The sequence below is a fragment of the Mustela putorius genome, unplaced genomic scaffold (genome assembly GCF_011764305.1).
Source record: "Mustela putorius furo isolate JIRA1106 unplaced genomic scaffold, ASM1176430v1.1 tig00000460_pilon_pilon_pilon, whole genome shotgun sequence".
Classification (NCBI taxonomy): domain Eukaryota; kingdom Metazoa; phylum Chordata; class Mammalia; order Carnivora; family Mustelidae; genus Mustela; species Mustela putorius.
The window spans coordinates 17674759-17694458 of NW_025421389.1; positions in this window are offsets into that span (position 1 = coordinate 17674759).

The following is a 19700-nucleotide window of genomic DNA, read 5'->3' on the forward strand; positions in this document are numbered from 1 at the left end:
CTTTATGTACCATAGTTTAAACCCATGTGCCCCTGACATGGACAAGGGTAGCGACCATCATAACAATGTTAATCAACTCTACCTTCAAAACATTGGAAACAATCTGAGGATTTCAGAGGGGAAGGGGTGGGGGGATGAATGAGCCTGTTGATGGGTACTAAGGAGGGCACATATTGCATGGAGCACTTGGTGTTCTACACAAACAAAGAATCATGGAACACTGCATCAAAAACTAATTATGTACTGTATAGTGACTAACATAACATAGTAAAAATAATAATTAAAAACAAAACAAAACACATCTCTAAACAAAAGGTTGTTTTTCTCTCTCACTCACCACTATTTCTCACCGGGCTACCATGGGAGTACTACTTGAGTACTGGAGAACTAGCTAGCCTTCTGACTTGTTCCCAAGCATCTTTCCTTACCACTTCAAGATCCAGGCTTCACATTGTAGCCAGAGCTACATTTTTGAAAGGCATGGCAAACTATGCCTTTCTTTTGCTTAGAATTCTCCAGTCATGCTTAGAATAAGATCCAGATTCCTTCCTTGGGCCTACAAGCCTTACCGCATTCTTACGTATGATTAGGGGCTAGTATCTGCTTCAGAATGGGAGACTTGCTAGTCTCTTGCTTATCAGCTGGCTGGGAGAGGGTAAACCAGATCTAGGAGGATAAGCACAGCTGTAGGAATGTATTGGATCAGAACATCAAAGGCTGTGGCAGATTTGGGTCCAACACAGGCTGGATTCAATATACTTAGAGGGTCAGTCCAGGAGCAGGGTACTAGAATAGGGCTCTCGAATTTGGTGACAGCACTCCCCAGGCTAGTGATTCCAGGCATGTTAAGGTCGGAGCTCTACTCCGCAGCGTCCAGCCCTCCCACCCCCAACCTCTCCCACCCTCGTGACAGCTAACAAATCACCTGTGTTCAGGACTCCAGTCCAGGAGGGAACTGGTTTACGTTCTGGGATCCAGCAATTGGGAACAGGGAGGAGGAAGGAAGGCTACATTCTTGGTAGACTGACGTATACTCAAGGGCAGAATGAGACGTTGTGGGCTGCAGCTGCTATGGAGCTGCATAGGACTCATATTAACTCAGGGTCAGGCAGGACAAAGCCCTGCGTTTGATGGTTTTCAACACCCATAGCTGGATGGGGTCCTTTGGAATCCAGAGTTTGTTCTGAGCCTCAGAGCAAGGCTCTTTCCCTCTGAGTGGGGACCCGCTTCCTATTTCACTGTGACCTGTGTTGCCACAGAGTTCAATCAATCCTTGGTATTTAGTGGAAAAGGTCCTAGTCAGAAAAGTGTTTTTAAAATTAAAAGCTGAACCACAACTTTCCCTTCATACATTCAGCATGCTGGCCCTCACAGAGGGACACTTACTTATTTTATTTTAATTTAGTTTAACTTAATTTTAATTTCTTTTGTTTTATTTTATTTTTCGTTAAGGCTGAGGTACTTCCCCAGCATTCAGTGTCTGGTGAAGATGTTTGATAAGCCTCTGAGGGTGACAATGGAGTCTACATTTTCCTTTGAGCTTAATATGGTCTTTTCCATAGTTCCCTTAAGCATCTTCAGATTGGCCTATGTAGTCACCTCTTCACATTTCTGTCACTTCCTCTGGTAGTTCTTTCGTAAGCAACATTAATCCTTTTAAATCCTCAGCTTGTCCTTAGGATTTGCCTCCAGCACCCTTATTAGATCCTACCTAGCCTACTTTCTCTTTCCATTGTTTTCTTGCTGGGGTATAGTAACACTTCCTCTGCATTTTGATTCTCTGTTTCCCGTTTAAAAAGAAATCAAGCTTCTCAAAACTCCAAGGCACCAAAGACCATTTATTTTCAACCTTTAATTTCCTGGTGGAGAGAAAAGCACACATATTCCCTGGGAAGGCTCCTCGGATGTCCTTCATGAGGCCGATCTTGTGCTGGCGGGGGACATCAGAGACACGCCCAGCAGGAGGTGAAAGTTGATGTAGCTCATCTTGGGGAATTGAGAATTTTATTGTCTTGAGCCTCTTTCATCTGAAATATAGAGGTAAAGGGCAAAGAAGGAAAAGAGAATTGGATTGTTTCAAGAGGAGCATTCTCAGTTCCAGCAATAAAGGTAATAATTAAAGCATCAGTGAGTCATTAGGGTAGCTTACCCAGTGTGTTTGCGGAGTTCTTGGAAATCATTGAGAAAAAGAAGGGACAGTCACCTGTCTAGCTGGTTTTGGCAGTGTGCTGCCTTGCAAGCAGGTGGATGGGGTGCCCTGGAGATAGAACAGAGAACAGCTGACAGAATAAGGGAAATCACAGGTAGATGTGGGAGCCAGGCCGAGCATCTCCTGGACCAGGACAAGCAGATACTCTAACCCTCCTCATCTCCTTCACCCCTGTATCCAGCATATACACAGGATTGTGGTTTTAATTAGTTTTAATTATTTTCAGTAGTCCCATGTGCCTAGGGCTGCTATACTGGAGAGTACAGGACACTATGGGAGCCCACTACCCAGAACAGAGAGGTACTCAAGAATGCCCATTGGCTGACAGAATGAATGAATGAACACAGGAAAATAATGAAAATGATGAACGAACAATGGAGAAAATAAATATCTATCTACTAGTCTCACAGCATTGCTAGGAGGCTCAAGGGGTTTAAGATGCATGAGAACTTTAACAAACTTTCCAAGCTGCTCTTCTAGAGGAAAGTGCTACTTGGAAGTGAAACACTACTTAAAAATTTGCACATGACTGAATTTTATCATTTTTGGATGGAAACATATTAAAATGTAGAATATAATTTGTTGCCTTCTTAATCCTTCACTTGGTTGAACTTTGAGTATTTTTAAGAGCATTAACTGCGGGGAAGAGTTGGGTGCCCCGTGTCAGTTCTTCTTACCACATTATCAACTTGCATCTTCTCCCGTCATTACACTTAGTTTAAAAGCCCCGTCCTTCCCTTCCCCTCTAGTCTGTCTATAATCTGATATGTTCTGAACAACCAAGTAAAGAAGCTGATTAGAATTATATCGCAGTCAGTGAGTGCTGGTAAGACTCTGGCTGACCTACTGCATATGACCAGTAGTACATACAGACCTGTGTCTCCATATCTGGAGGGGATAGAGGTCAGGAAGGCATTCTCATGGAATTGAATTCAGAATTTCAGACATTGTTTGCTCTTACTTATTGCAGGACTTTATACAGAAAGAAAAGTATTGCCTTTTATGTGGTTGTGATCTTACTGTTTTGTGTGATTTCTACACAGAGTCTAAGTTAGGTTTTCTTGCAATGGGAATCTTGATCTATAGATAGGCCCCCTCTTGCAAAGGGATCAGTCGAGGACTAGATTGAGAGTATTAGGCGATGTTGTCTCCATTCCTGGCTTAGACAAAGCTTCTATTTGACTTTGAATGCAAATGAAATGAATGCTTCATTCATTCCACTACTTTGTTATGCACTTAAAAAGTTAAATAATTTTGATGGTCTTGTTGTATTAATAAGAACTGTGTCTTGTAGGTTTTTCACGAAAGGTTCCGACCAGTGCTTGAGAAACTAAATGCATTGTCAAAAGCAGCTACTAGCCTTCAGGCTTTGTGGTGCCTGGGACAGTGCGTACCCAGCACTTAAGACAGAGACAGGCACGGATTAGAGCTCTGTAAATAATTGCTGAGCGACTAGTGAATGGATGACGAGTGAATGAACCAGTATGTCTATGAAAGAACCAACAGTGCCCATAACTCACCACTCAGTTTTCGTGGGATTAGGCACAACCCAGTTCTTAGCTAGTCTGGGGAATTTGTGCTGACCTTACTTGATTGCCTGGAAGATTTTCCCTGGCACACTCAGACACAGCTGTCTGTTCAAATATTATCCAACAGCAGCCTGGTTTGTCCAACACCAGAAGCTGGTAGACTTGGTCTTTTTCACATCTTTAAGCAACATGAAATGAATATTACAAAGAGTCACTCTGAACCACCTGCTGGCAGTCACTATTTCCCTAGGGCCAGCTGAGTCAGAGACATCGACTCGATCCAATTTCGTCTCTCTGATTTAATTGGCAATTTTGCTGGGTAGCTGGAGGGGGCATGCTTTCATCTTTGGCAGATCTGGCTAAGTTGTATGTTGTAAAAGGGTGTGGAAGGGAACTGCTTTGGGACACTTGGGCCTCACTGGGCAGGCTGCTGGATGCCTTCTTCCTCAGGGTCTCATAAAAGGAGAAGCAGGGAGTGGACAGGCTAGAGCTGTCAGGTCAATAGCTCGCCCTGCAACTGGGATGTCTAGGAGGAGGTGCTCACTGCCCTTTTCTTGCCCCCAGGGCGCCCAGTGGAGGAGGAGCAGAGAGCCCTGGTCTTGGGTGTGGTCAAATTCACTTTGCTGTCTGAACCCCAGTTAGAGAGAACCAGGGGCCAATAGGCCAATTTGTACAAATTTTAACTTTTTTTGTTCTTGGAGAGATGGAGTTTCATGAAAGTAACTGACAAATCAGCCACATGAATTAATGTTCACATCAGAGGCACAGTGAGAGACCTGGCTTTCTAAGACATTTTCTTCAGACTTATGGAAGCCATTCTCATGCTGGGGGTGGGGAAGGAGGAAGAACCCTTCTTCTACTTTTTTTCTTTCCTTTCCACCCCAGTCTTGCACTGTACAGAGTTTGAAGTGGGCCAGACCATACATGGACCAAAGTGACTGTAGAATCACGGACCGTATGGGAGAGAGCAGATCAACAACAGTGGTGATCAACAATGAAATCAACAGATCCCAGGGTAGCCTGAATGTAGGCCATCCTGCAGGGGAGAGACTGATCAGCACCACTGGAGGGGACCGGCAGCCTTTCAAGGAGAGTAGTGAGCTATCCAGAGGCCCTGAAGTGGTCCAGGAGGAGCTGAGGCTCTAGCAGATTTGCCAAGGGGTCTCAGTATGTATACTCCCCTCCCCATGTTTGACTTTAACTCTCTGGTCTTTGAGGTCTGAGAAACTGGATTATGTTTAATTACTGATTCACAGGACTGCATTTCCACCTGCATACACTTAAACATCTCCTCTTGGATTTTTCCTGATGCTTTTGGGAGAGACAGGGTGGAATTAAAGAAGTCATTCACTACCCTCGAGGAATTTCAGTCATGTCATAGAAGCTGTAAGTACAGTGTTGACAGAAGTGCCAAATGTGTCAATTCCATGAGAGAAGACTGGATGAAAAACTTCTCTGAAGGTTTAGAAGAGATCCTGACTCCCACCAACTATTATTAGAGGGGGTCCTTCATAAAACTATGCCACAGCACCGCTAAGGAGCATAACTTTGAGGAATGTATACCTAAGTATTTGTTAGAGTGTGCTTTCACATGTTTTACTCATGACTGAATATAGAAATCTACAAGTGCCCCCCCCCCCCACACCCCGAACCCTTTCTGTAAGATGCTGACAAAATAGGTAGAGGTCTTATACAAATGTTCGGAGAAGAAGATAGGAGTGTTACATGCCAAGAGTTGATTGAAGGAGTAAGCATGACCCACGCTATTAGGAAGTCATACTTGACTAGTTGCAAGCTGATGAGTTAATTGAATAAAGTCAAAACAAAAGAAGAGCAAAGTATTTAAATGCACACACATAACACACACACACATACTACACACACACACACCCGCTGAACTCAAAGATCCATTAGCTTCTCTTTATTGTAAAACCTTAACTAATCAACCCATGTCAATCAGATGGCAAAACAGATAAAAGCGAATGATTTCATGCATCTGACATCAGAGATGGATTGAACACCAAATAGTCATCTAGGCATTGGCATTACTGACAGGTTTTTGGAATATCAAAAATATAGGTCTTCAAATCCAGTATGAACATGAAGCCTTTGGAATGAGAGCTCTTCAGAGATTAGAACCATCTTGCTTCAGGTTGACTGAAGAGTTCCAGCAAAGCCAGAAACGATGCTTTTGAGGGGGGGGGGGGAAGCCAAGCAGAGGTTCTCTCTAACTCGCATGTGCCTGAAAACCATGTTAAACCATTATTAAAATTGCACATTCCTGGACCCCACCAAGAGAGGCTGGGATTCAGTAAGCCCCAAGCAGGACTAGGGAATCTTCGTTTTTGACAAGTTCTCAGATGAGTCAGGGTTACATTCCGAAAAACACTGATCCTATGGCTACCATTGAATAATAGTAAATACTACATTAGCCATTTTCTTACTAATTTCTTTAATAAAAACTGATTAATCAGAACCTCACATGTACCACTGGCCCACTACCTGCTAGAGGAAATTAGTACCTAGATCCTATAAAACAGCTTTTGACTAACCTAGATGGATTCTAATAATCTAGATCGTTTGAGAGGATGTTATGCTATCATGTGAGTAGGCTTAAGGACTCATCTTGGTGTCCTAAAAAGTGTTATTCACCATTCTGGGTCTATGGAATCCATAGCACAACTAGTTTTAAGTGATCTCTTAAGATTATGCTGAAAATGAGTTGTAAAGCTAGAAAGTGAATTTCTGTTCCTAGGTACTGTTCATTAAGAATTTGTGATAGAGTATCCTTTATGTTTTCTCTTGACCGTGTTTCCTGGGGGAGGTGGGAATGACTAAGATAGATGTCTATGAGAGAATGAATATTGATGATACATTATGTAAGGCTCAATGAAAGTTGTGAATTCACCAGATGCTTAGAAAGTCAGCAGCTTCTCTATTATGCATTTGCTTGGTCTAAGCTTGGATGTTTTCCAAGAAGCGGTTACAGAAGCAAGTGGAAGGACCTGGTGTCAGTGAGTGTGTGTGTGCATGTGTATTTGTGTGTGTGTAAACTCTAACTTGTTAAAATGAGGAATGTGTGAGCAACTTCCAAATCTTCCTTTAACTGAATGATGAGCTTAGATTTTATAGGAAATCAAATTAGAGGCTGAAAAAAAAAAAAAAACCACCAGGATCCTTACTTCTAAACAAGCTGGCCTCTAGGCAATCGTTTTTACGGGAACCAGGTCCTTACTGCTAAGTTTGCTTAGCAACACGTTTTCTTGATGACGGTTCTCAAAGCAGAGGGAAGTGAATGGAGGTTTGATTAACCACAGGCCATAATGGCTATATCAGTTTCTTTTGTAAGTGAAAGATTGTCTTTGCATATTCATAAGGGGGGTGTCTAAGCAGCACTGCTGGAGCTGTCAAGACCTCTAAGCTGTGCTGGATTAGTAAGTGCATGGGAGGCCTCCCAATGGGTGGCCCTGGGGACATTTTTTCACAATCAAGGAATTCAGATTGTACAGAATTTACTCACTGTAAAAGTTGTTAGGCATAGAAGGAGGTTATAGAATTTATTTTTCCCATAGATCTTTAAGGACAGGACAGAAACTCACTGAATAGGTTGGACTCAATACAATCCCAAAGCCTTTGAAATGAACTATTACTAGAGTAATAGAAGGGCTAAAGGAAATGGAGAAACCCAGAAGCATGAAAGTCAATCCAATTATCTCAGCAGCTGGGGGTCGGGGTGGGCATATAAATTGGACATTGTGTGGGATGAAGGATAAATTTTGTATTTTAGGATAATTCAGATTTCCCTGGTCACATGCTACTGTAATGAGCTTGGCCCAGTGGGTCTAACCTGTTAAAATGTATCCATATACTAGGGTCATCTGAATTGGGAAAATAAATAAGAGGCTCACATTATTTATGCCAGAGTCAACCAAAGGCTAAAGTTTTATTTCATTCCTATAATTTTTTTCTTTTAAAGTCACTCATCATATATTATTTCATTTTATGCTCCAAACAGGTTCAACTAAATGATCATGGTCCAGATAACATTATTTGCAACAAACTCTCAGAATTATCGGCAAGGCTAAGGTTAGAATCTAATGCTCTTTCCACGAAACCATACTCCTTCCTTCCAAACGCTTCTCCTCTTGGCATTATCTTAATTCTGCAGTTTTATAAAAGGGTTCATGTGTCAAAGAGTATTGCATTCCAGAGATCTGAGTCAAGAGAGGTGATCACATGGGGTGCCTGGGTGGCTCAGTGGGTTAAAGCCTCTGCCTTCAGCTCAGGTCATGATCCCAGGGTCCTGGGATCAAGCCCTGCATCGGGCTCGCTGCTCAGCAGGGAGCCTGCTTCCCCTCCTCTCTCTCTGCCTGCCTCTCTGGCTACTTGTGATCTCTGTCTGTCAAATAAATAAACAAAATCTAAAAAAGTAAATAAATACATAAAAATAAACTCAAAGCATATTAAAAAAAAAGAGAGAGAGAGAGAGAGGTGATCACAGCTACCTATGTACGAGTGAAACGACACAGATTTCCATCCCCACCGGTTCCACTCTAATCTCCGTGTCACAAAATCTTTGGCGAGGAGCATTGCAAGAGACAGATGTGGAAGGAGGACTTAAATGCTCACAGCCGCTTTCAAACAATTCCTACGCAAGATAAAAACTTAGTTTAGCGAATACACACACAGAGCGATGAACATTTTTCAGGGAGTTGGTTTTGCCTGTGAGCTCCTAGAGACCATTTTTTTGATCCCTAAATTCAGCTTCCAGGAACCTTTAAACAAATGTACATTGCTTTATCCTCATTATTCAATTATGACAGTCTTTCCCCCAGCATTTTAATTAGCACTCATTTACTGAGAATTAAACTGTCATTTTAGTTGAACTCAAAGGAGTACCCCAGGGACATGCATTCCACAAGATAATAAAAGCACCATATAATTCTGATGCTTCAACAATTTAGATTGGAGCCACGACAGGGTTTTTTTCTGTCAGCCATCCCTGACGGGACTTAATCATTGAGCTGGAGCGAGGATTGGAGGGCACCATCTTTCTGTCCCCGAAAGTCGGAGGCCAAATCATGTTGGGTCAAGAAAATCTGAGCTTTGATGCCTGCTTGATGCTGTTCAGCAGAAAAGTCAAAGGAAAGGATCAACATGTTAGACATTTGGCTCCCAACCCCAGTTTTGCCCCAGGACTGCTGTGTTTTCTAGGGGAAGATTGGCCCAGCTTTCGCACAGGTGTGATTGAAGGGTATGGTCATGACGGGGCTGTGATCGTGGCTTTGGCTGCTTTCTGGATCTACACTCACTCTTCAGATCCGACCCTTTTCCTTGCTGTTCATTGTAGAAGACATTTCATGTCTGACTGTGGCAGGAAACTCTGTCAAGACTAGGAGATAAAGAAGCACTGTAGAATATTCTGTTGTTATGTGATATTTACCACTTCCTTTCATTTCTCCAGTTTCAGGATAGAACCAGTTGGGTTTTGTTTTGTTTTGTTTTGTTTTTAGCGGGCTTGAGACCTGATTTATCTTACAGATTTTCATGGTGAATACTCTGGCAGCCAAGTAATTCTCCAGTTTTGAAAAGCTGAATGACCTCAGTTGATTAAAATAAGTAAAAAGCATCTGAGCACAATTAAAAGGTACAAACTTCCAGCTATAAGTTAAATAAGTCCTAGCATGGGGACTATAGTTATAATGATGTATTATATATTTGGAAGTTGCTTAGATAATAGATCTTGAATGTTCTCATCACACACACACAAAATGGAAATTATTTATGGCAATGGGTGTTAACTAAATTTGTTGTGGTGATCATTTCACATTATCTACATATTGAATCACTAGTTGTACACCTTAAACTAATGCAGTGTTATAGGTGAATCATATCTAAATAAAACTGCAAAAAAAAATCACAGGACCACAGGATTGTAAAAGAGACATGGCCTTGGTAATCCAGTAATATCCAGCACCCCCATTTTATAGTTGGGAAGACTGAGGGTCACAGAAATTGGGTGACTTTCCCAGGGCCAAATGGCTTAATTTGTGGGAAATGAAAACTAGAGCTCAAGTATCACGATTTTCATATATTTGTCTTCCCTATACCTAGAAGGCAGGCAGTACACTGTAGTGGGGAATTCCAGGAACTCTGGGTTTTACATGCCTCGGTGTGAGTCCCAGCTCCATCCCCTCCTACTGAGTCACTCTGAAAATGTCTTAATTTTCATGAAAGTACTATCTCAGTTCTAACATACAGTAAGTGCTCAAAAGCATTCTGTGTTGTTGATAGTATATCTCCCTATTTTCTATAAGTCCTTCTAGCCACCACAGTGTAGGATGCAGGCACTTGTGTTTTGTTTTTCTGTCACCATCCCTTCTCTTCTTCCACTGTGCTTTATACCAGCTCTTTGTGCTTTATATCTAAACCTCACAACAAACATGCCAGGTGAGTGGTATCTATCCATCTCTAGGATGAAAAAAAATAGGCACAAAGAAATAATTTGTCCAAGGTCCACAGTGAACAAATCAGGATTCTCTTTGATTACAAAATCGAGACAACTTCCATGTATGTTAAGTTTGTTATCACTTACAGTTCACAGTCTAGACCTTTCAGATGTTATCTCTTGTCATGGAGTTTGTCATTAAGGAGGGGAGGGCGGCGTGCATTTTCCCAAAACATGTTTTAGGAGTACGTTCTATTGTTCGCTGGTGAGATGGCTTTACCTCTAGACCTCTTCCTCTTTGGCAGTAAAAGCTTGATCTTTTCTTACCTCAGATTCCCTGAAAATCATGTACCTGGAGAAGAAGTTTAGAAGTTCTGTGAGAGAAGAGGGTGAATTCCTAATAAAAGTGAGAGTATCTCACTTTTTGTTTCTTGAGGTTGTATTTGGCCTTAAAAAGACAGAAGCAGGGGTGTCTGGGTGGCTCAGTCAGTTAAGCCTCCAATGCTTGGTTTCCACTTAGGTGGTGATCTCAGGGTCTTGAGATTGAGTCCCTAGTCAGGCTCAGGGCTTAGCGTGGAGTGTGGTTGAGATTCTCTCTCTCTCTCTGCCCCTTCCTCTTGTGCTCTCTTTCTCTCTCTCTCTCAAATAAATCCATCTTAGAGAAAGAGACAGAAAAAAAAAATCTTCTTTGAAAAATAGATGAGAATAACTGGACTGAGGAAAAAATAAGAAAAAAAAATTTTTTTTTAAACTGGTCCTCACAAAATTCTCCAGGAATATTTGCTCTGCTCTCAGTGATAGCCTGCCATATCGATGTTCCCCGTACCGAAGAATGCTGAAGTCCAGAGCTCTTAAAGACTTCTTGTGAAATACTTGTTTCCTTTTAGTTTAAGTGAGTTCTTTTATTCCTGTGTGTGATTTTGAATTTTCTTGGCAAAGCTAAGGGGGAAAAAAAACTCCTACTGAACAGATGAGGATCTCTTCTCTTCATATCGATTTGAGAAAAGGAGCTTCTGCCACATACTTTCATCAGGATTAAAGTGTTCTGATGTCTGCCCTGCAAATGTGAAATTACAGGAAGTAGCCATGATGGAAGGAAGGTTTATCAGAAGCCAGCATGAAACAGGCTTTGGCCAGTTACTCCTGAATATCGTAAGAGTAACTGTCAGTCTGTCAGCCAACATTGGCTTATTCTAGAACCATCAGTGGACAAATGGCATCTTTGACCTTAGGAATTTACTTTATAGTAAGAAGACAGTAAAGACAGAAATAAATCCAGGACCAGGCCATAAGCTAATAATTATAGTGCGTATGTAATAATAAGTTGTAGTTCACTAACTGCTCTTCGTTGCATTCTCTCTCTTAATCTTCAGGATTAATTGTGGTTTTCTAGGGAGGTACTGGACACTGGAGTGGGAAACATATTCTCTCCGGTTATCTCTCATTTCTGAGAGACAGCCTTCCTATCATGAAGGTTAGAGTCTCTTCCCCTCTTTGAGCTCTGGGTCATCTTCTTGTCTCTGTGACTACTCTCTCCTGAGGTGAGCTCATCCATTCCGATGACTTTCCATATCACCATCATATTGATACTCCTAGATCTGTATCTTCATCCCTACTTTCTCATCTGAGCTGGGGATTCATATATTTTACTATATAACTAACTACAGTTGATACTGTAATTAGGTACCTCACAGGAATTGCTGTGTTAAGACATCCAAAATGGAACTCTTGATTTTCCTCCTGCTCTCAAACTCGTTTTTGCTGCACCCACCCTCCATCCCTCCCAGTCCTACCTCTAAAGAAAAAGGGCCTCACCGGCCACCCTGGGCTCAGACCAGGAACTTAGCAGTAACCCTTAATTTCTGTCCTTCCATCATTACCCACATCTAGTCTACAAGCAAGTCCTCTTAATTATACATCACAGTTGTGCAAGACACTTCAGGCTGTTTTTTTTCCTCCTCTTCTCCTCTTGCCATCATCTTAGCCCCAGTCCTCATTGTCTCCTGGCCATGTACCTGCAGTGGCTCCCTAGTAGATCACCTTGCTCCCACTCTGCTCTTCCACCCATCCCTGACAAGCCGAATGGTATTCTACCCATCCCTGGCAACCCTAGATAGTATCTAGAGAGATCTGTAAATAGCAAAACAAAACAAAACAAAGCAAAACCAACTTGTGTCTTTTCCTGTTAATGATCTCCAATTCTACTTAGAAGACATTTAAACTCTTTTCTCTGCCTTAATTACCATGCAGGATATGGCTCCTGCCCATGGCCTAAACTCCCCAATCTCATTCCAGGCTCCCATCTCCATTGTCACCATTGTTCAGCCTTCCCTGGCTTTCTGAGACTTTGTAGAACACACCAAGCTCTTTCCTACACCAGGAGCTTTGCACCTGTTGTTTTCTTTCCCTTTCTGGCTCTTAGCCTGGTTCCTCCTCGTTTTCCACACATCGTTTTATATTTAACCTCTCCTGGTCACCCCCTCCCCTTACTTATTTCTCTGTCACCACACCTGGTGGATTTTCTTCTTAGAGCTTACTTTTGTCTAAAAGGATTTCAATTTGAAACTGGGATCATCCGTGTGTATCCCGGCAGTTTTCCAAATTTCCCTATTTGGGGCCTGATGTTAAGTCATCTACTTGCCTTTTTGTATCAATAACTCACAATGGCCTCTCCTAGAATCCTGCCTTGATTTCTAACAAGGCTAAGTGATTTATACAAGCCACATAGAGGCAAGTGTTCTGTTTGCCAATCAAAGCTCTTTGCACTTTACTGAAGCTTAGGTGACAGGGGTGGTTAATGGGCAGGGGGACCAATGGCTTTATGAAAAAGTGACAAAGAATGTGCCTGGTGACTGCCTATGGCTGATGCATTTTCACTAAGTAAATTCCAAAACTATTTGTCAGGGATTTTCAGTTAGCTACTACTTGTGTCTCTCTTCTCTCTCTTTAGTATAATGGAAAGAAAACTCTACTTGCCCTCATGTGGACACAATATAAAGACTAATGAAGTCTTTGAACTAGGAAGGCATACTTGTAACCTGGGTAATTTACTCTGGTTTTATTTCAGAATGATTTTGAAACCATAAGAGGCAGGCTTCTCAGGACAAACATTTTGTACTTCTAGCTGCTTTCTTTTCTTGCTCGTAGCATTGTCATCCTTGTTAGATGCCCACTTCAGAGTAACCTTTACTGTAGAGAGAATGAATAAGACAAAGGAAGGAAGACATGACCCCAAAAGGGGGTGGTTGGGTCGGAGTGCAGGAGAGGCCAATATGAACAATCTCTGCTCCTGCCTGTTTTAATCATCTCACAGTTAAGTTCAACACTCACTTCCCTGTGGCTGTCATGAGCTGTGACTTCAGCTCATGGTATCTGAGCACGTTGAAATTTAACACCACCGATATTGTAATGATGCTCAGTACCACACTCTAATTAAAGCCAGCCACTGGCAGCCATGTGAACCCTTTGTGAAGGAGATGATGCAGTGAACCCTGATGCCTGAGAGAGAAGGGAGAAGCAGTGAGGAAGGAGCCAGGCGGCACAAGAACTCTGAAGTCTGTACGAGGAGCACAGAGTCCAAGTGTTGACCATTATCTGCTCTTCCATCCTTGTGGCTCCTAGGGGATCCCCCTGCTCCGGTTTTGTTTCTGCAGAGTGAGGAGAGGTAATGTGGTTCAGTTGGGAAATACCAAAAAATAAACACACACTCAAAAAGCTTCATTCCACAGGGAAGAAAACCAAGGCCTGGAAGAGGAGTATAATAACAAACCTGAGCTTCTCCCAGATCATTTTTCACACAACTACTTAAAGTGTGAAGCTTAGCAGTGATCAATGAATTGATAATGAATCTGCAGTATTGGCAACTAAGCTCCAGTGATTTTTCTTAAGAGACAGGCTGCTACTGGCTTGGCCATGGAAACTGCATCAACTGTATTGATAAATGGAGACAAAGTCAGGGTCAGTGTCATCTCCATTGACTCTCCTGCCTCTTCCTACCCCCAACTGATCGCAATAAATAGCACCATCTCATTTGGCTCTTGAAGTTGAATCCTAGGGGTCATCCTTGAGCCCCTCATTCTGTCCACATCCAGCCCATTGGAGATTTCTAGCCCATCTTCCTTCATTAGTATGGGATGCCTGTGCTATTTCAAAGTCTAAGAATATACCTTACAATGAAGTGCAAAATCAGTTATTTCTGAGAGAAAGACCTGAGGAAATCATATCACAAATAAGAAGGGCACTTGCACAGATAATAGTCACAGTAGCGCGGGATAGCCAGAGAGGGACAGATTTATCTTGAACATAGCCAAGGCTATTTCTTCCATTCCCGTATTGCTTAGTGAATGAGAGACTTCTAGACATAATAGATTTTCATACCATATCTCCTAGCAAAAAAGTATATAAAGAAGGTTCTGGAAGGATAGTGACTGAAGGTATGAAGCAGGTCCTAAATGGACTTAAATAATATCTTCCATTCATCCATTATCTGGCTCCATCACCACCATAGTCCAAGCCAGTGCCCTCTTGCCCAGACCACTGGACATGACCCCCGAGGAACCCCCTCCACGCACTCAACCACCTGTCACTGGGACAGCAGCAGAATAATGTTTTTACCATAAATCAATTCACTTTCTTACCCTGTTTGAAAATCTGTTTTCCATTACTTTTAGAAAAAAATTCAAACACCTCACCCTGGCCTATAAGTCCTTATATAATTTGGCTGCAGCTAATTTCTCTGACTTATCTGGTACCTCTCTCCACATTTCTCACTATACTACAGCCACACTGGTCTTCTTCTGTTCCCTGAAGATGCTAAAGCCATCCCTCTGTAGGCCTTTTGTAGCAGCTATTCACTCTGGAATGCTCTTCCCTCAGACACTTTCCAGGCTGATTTCTCATCACTCAGAACTTAGCCTCAGATGTCTCCTTCCCAGAGAGCTTGCCATAGACAGTCATCACCACATTATTCTGCTTTATTTTCTTCGTGGCATTTACCACTCTCTGAAATCATTTGATTATTTCCCATTGTCTTTGACTCTGCTCTCTAGAATGCAATGCACATGTGAGCTAAGATACTGTGTCATTACCCATTTTATTCTCAGTGCCAGGAACAATGCTGGGTGCCTAGAAGGGGCTTGCTCAATAAAAAGTTGTTGAATGAATAAAAGAGTGAACACATGGAAGGTCAACCATCATTAATACCAACCTTATAGCACCTGTGATATACACCAGGCATATCACCTCCATCTCCACAACTACATGATACAAACATTACTCCTGTCAACTGACAAACAAGGAACTAAGGTTAATAAGGTTATGGAACTTCCCAAGTTGGCAGGTAGAGAAGAGTGAAAGCAGTCTGTCTGGCTCTGAAGCCTCTGCTTTTCCTCTCTCACACTGTGGTTACGTCGCATGGCTGGTGCTGCTTTGCTGGGGCACGGGTCTAAATCCATCCACGTGTTCATTCTTTTATTTTATCAGCTGTTTATTTGGGACGAGTTGTGTGCAAGGCGATATATGAGGTGTGAATTTTATGAATGAGGTAGAATTCTTGCTTTCACTTCTCTTACACTCCAGCAATTATTTGGTTAATGCTCACGAGCTTCATTCTGATGGTGTTCATTGGCTCAGGCGGCCATAACAAATACTGCACACTGGTGGCTAACACAACACAAACTAATCTCCTCACAGTGCTTGAAGCTAGAAGTCCAAGATCAAGGTGCTGGCAGGGATGGTTTCCTCTGAGCCTTTCTCTTTGGTTTGCAGAGAGCCACTCCCTTGCTGCATCCTCACATGGCCTTTTCTTCACCCCTGAGCACCCCTGGTGTCTCTTCCGCTTCCTCTATGGAAACGGGTCATAGTGAATTAGGGCTTCATTTATGTTATGACTCCATTTACCTGTACCTTTTTAGTTTTATTTACTTATTTATTTAGTTAGTTAATTTATTTATTATTTTTTGAGAGAGAGTGTACGTGCACGTTTGTTGGGCGAGGGGCAGAGGCAGAGAGAGAATCCTAAGCGGACTCCTTGCCCAATACGGAGCCTGACACAGGGCTTAATCCCAAACCCTGAGATCATGACCAGAGCTGAAATCAAGAGTCAAACGCTTAACCAACTGAGCCCTTGGGTGACCCTGCCCATACCTTTTTAAAGGCCCTATCTCCAAATACAGTCACATCCGGGGTTAGGGCTTCAACATACAAATTTGGGGAGGGCACAGTTTGGTCAATAACACTAATCATTTAAGAATAGGAACTCTTTAAAGATGTGAATAAAAGCTGGATTTCCAACTGGATTAATACTACTATTTTTCTAAAAGATTTTATTTACTTTTATGAGAGAGAGAGCACAAACAGCTGAAGGAGAGGGAAAAGGAGAAGAAAGCTCCCTGCTGAGCAGGGAGTCCAATGTGGGACTTGATCCCAGGACCCCAGGATCGTGACCCAAGCTAAAGGAGACACTTAACTCACTGAGCCACCCAAGCACCCCCAGATTAATATTACTATTGTGTAAGTCCTAGATTAAACTCATTTATTTTAGTATGGGATGCCTATGTTTTTTCAAAGTCCAAGACTGTATTTTAAAACGAGGTGCAAAATTAGTTATTTCTGAGAGAAAGACCTGAGGAAATCATCACAAATAAGAAGGGCACTCGCACAGATAATAGTCACAGTAGTGTGGGATATCCAGAGAGGGACAGATCTATCTTGAACATAGCCAAGGCTATTTCTTCCATTTCCTATGTGAATGAGAGACTTCTAGATATAATGCATTTTCATACCATATCTCCTAGCAAGAAAGCATATAAAGAAGGTCCTGGAAGGATAGTGACTGAAGGTATGAAGCGGGTTCCAAATGGACTTAAATAATCTCTCCCAGCGGATTTTGCAGAACAGAGTGATCTAAAGTTTGGCTGAGATTCGACTGTATTTATGACCTTTGCCTAGAATACCAGCACTGATGATTAACTGATGGAGGGTTACAGTGGTCCAAATACTTAAAAAATAGTATCTCTGCAAGAGCATCTTTCTATTTGGGCTTGAAAAAATTATTATGCGGCTCTTTGCCCATATTCAAAAAATACAAGTTTTTATTTCCCTTAACACGTAACGAATTTAAATTCTAAAAGCTATCAGGTTTAGGGGAGAGAATGGTACTCCTTTTTTGTCTATAGAATTTAGCATAGAACCTAAAAGAGGGTAATGTTCAAGAAATGTCAGATTTTTGGAAAGCCTAGTTAAACAACACAATAACAATAAAAATATTGCATTGTTATTAGAGAAACAGCTTGGGTGGTAGGAATAAAATGGGTATAAAATAGGCTGAATTCTGGTCCAAACAATGCCTCTGACTGGCCAGGAATCTTAAGAACAAGCAGACCACCCACCACCTGACAAAAATCTCTGGGGGAGTCTGGGTTTCCTCATATGTAAAATGAGTCAATAGGGCTGGTTCCAAGTTCTGTCTAAACTGTCCTGTTTTAAGGGTGTTGGGTGATGATTACCAGTTGGATATCAGGTAGGGTTGCCAGATTTTGCAAATAAAAATACAGGTGTCCTGTATTGTGTGTCAACCCTCATATACCCTGAGAGGCCCCTGAGAAAACAAAGTCCTCATGAATAATCTGTAATGTGCATAATCTGTTGGTATTTAATAGAGACCTGACTGCTTCTGTTAAGTTTTGGAACTTGCAACATTTCAAATTGGTTTGGGGCTGGTTCTGAATGCTCCCATCCCTACTGATACAGCCCCAGGAACAGAACTCAGAACAAGCTAGGTGATTAAGTGCAACAGAAACTGATAATATTACACTATATGTTAACCAACTAGAATTTAACTAAAAACTTGAAACATGAAAGAAAGAAAGAGAGAAAGAAAGAAACCATCATAATCCCCTTTCCCTGGCCCTGCAGTGGTTTTCTGATTGGGCAAAAACCCACCAGTAACACTCCTCATGCAATGTTCTGCTGGGGTTGAGAAGGCAGCCAAATTCTTGCTATGCCTCTGCCCTTTTATATGAAGTCATACGTTGGCATTCTGGAAGAATTTACGTGCATAACAATGTACTATCATAGAAAAAAAATACATGCATCATGTTCTCTGGGATCTTGAACCAGATTCAGCCCCAGCCTGGCCACGTTCTCATGGGATGGCGAAGAAAGGCATTCCTAGGTCAGGAAAAACCATCTCCTTGAAGAACCTTAGAAGAATGTTTGTGTGGCAAGAAATCTGTATAGAAACCAGCAAGCTATTTGTTCTTTGTACCAGAATAGTACTGCCCTTCTGGCATTTTGACAACTGACTTATGGTTTGGGTCAGACACAGTAAGTAAATTCACCAGCCAAGTTGTCCAGCCCATAGCAAAGAGAATGTGAGTCAAGCACAGCAAGAGAAGGCATATGGGTTCTGGGTTTTGGGGTCGTAAATACAGGTTAGGAGCTTCATACCAATTGCTTCTATCCCTTGACACATTTCCATTTTAAGGTTAAGTAGGTTTAATTACACAGCTCCTTTTCCCATCTTTGCTTCTTTTTGACATTACATAAGGTATTTTAGGAACAGAGAAAGGTTAATGGGCCTATGATGGGGCCTAGAATTAACTTCCTTAATTAAACCTCCAGAAGACATCTTTTCATTTCTTTTAATGACCTGTCTTGGTTAAAAAAGACCCAAAGCTCCTGCAGTCTTGTGCAGGTCCTGCTTGTGTAAGACCCACACAATCCATCATATGATTGAAGCTTTGTCCTAGATGATGTTTCTGGCTTAAGCAACTGCTGTCATCAACAGGGGGGCCGAGGCTGATGGGCAAAGAGAAGATTAATCTGTTCAGTGTTGTGACTTTGTAAAATTCGCTTTTGTGGATTTTGACACTTACATTTCAAGCATCAGTTTATTTTTAGAGAGTAAATAGATGACTACATCCATTCTCAAATTATCCTTATCAAATATTTGTAAATTAACTTACAATTTAAATATACTGGTGAGTGAACTACAATCCAAAACCTTGCTATGAATCTTTTCTAAAACTCTTACCATACTCTGAATTTATCTCTTATTATTTAAGAATTTTTAATATGTGTTTCTCTTCCATGAAGGCTTACTATACGCTAATTTTTCAAATGAATTCCTTTGGGGAACTGTCAGCATTCAGGGGATTTTTCAGAACCCATTTCAATGTGACCAAATTCTTTTTATATTTAAGGACACTCCCTGTAGTCCTAATTTTTGGGCTTAATTTAGCGGTAACTCATTTACATTTCTTGGTATTATTGGAGGAGAAAATACATATGCTATTAGTGTTCTTGTTCTTCCAAGATGGAAATTTTAGCAGTATTTCCTAATCAATAATATGTATCTGAATCTCCCTTTAAAATTATATATATATATATATATATATATATATATATTTATATGCATTTATTTATTTATATGTATATTGCATATATTTCTATCTGGCTGGCTGGTTCTGGTTTAGAGATCTGGACCAAGAGAATGAAATCTAATCTGTGTTTC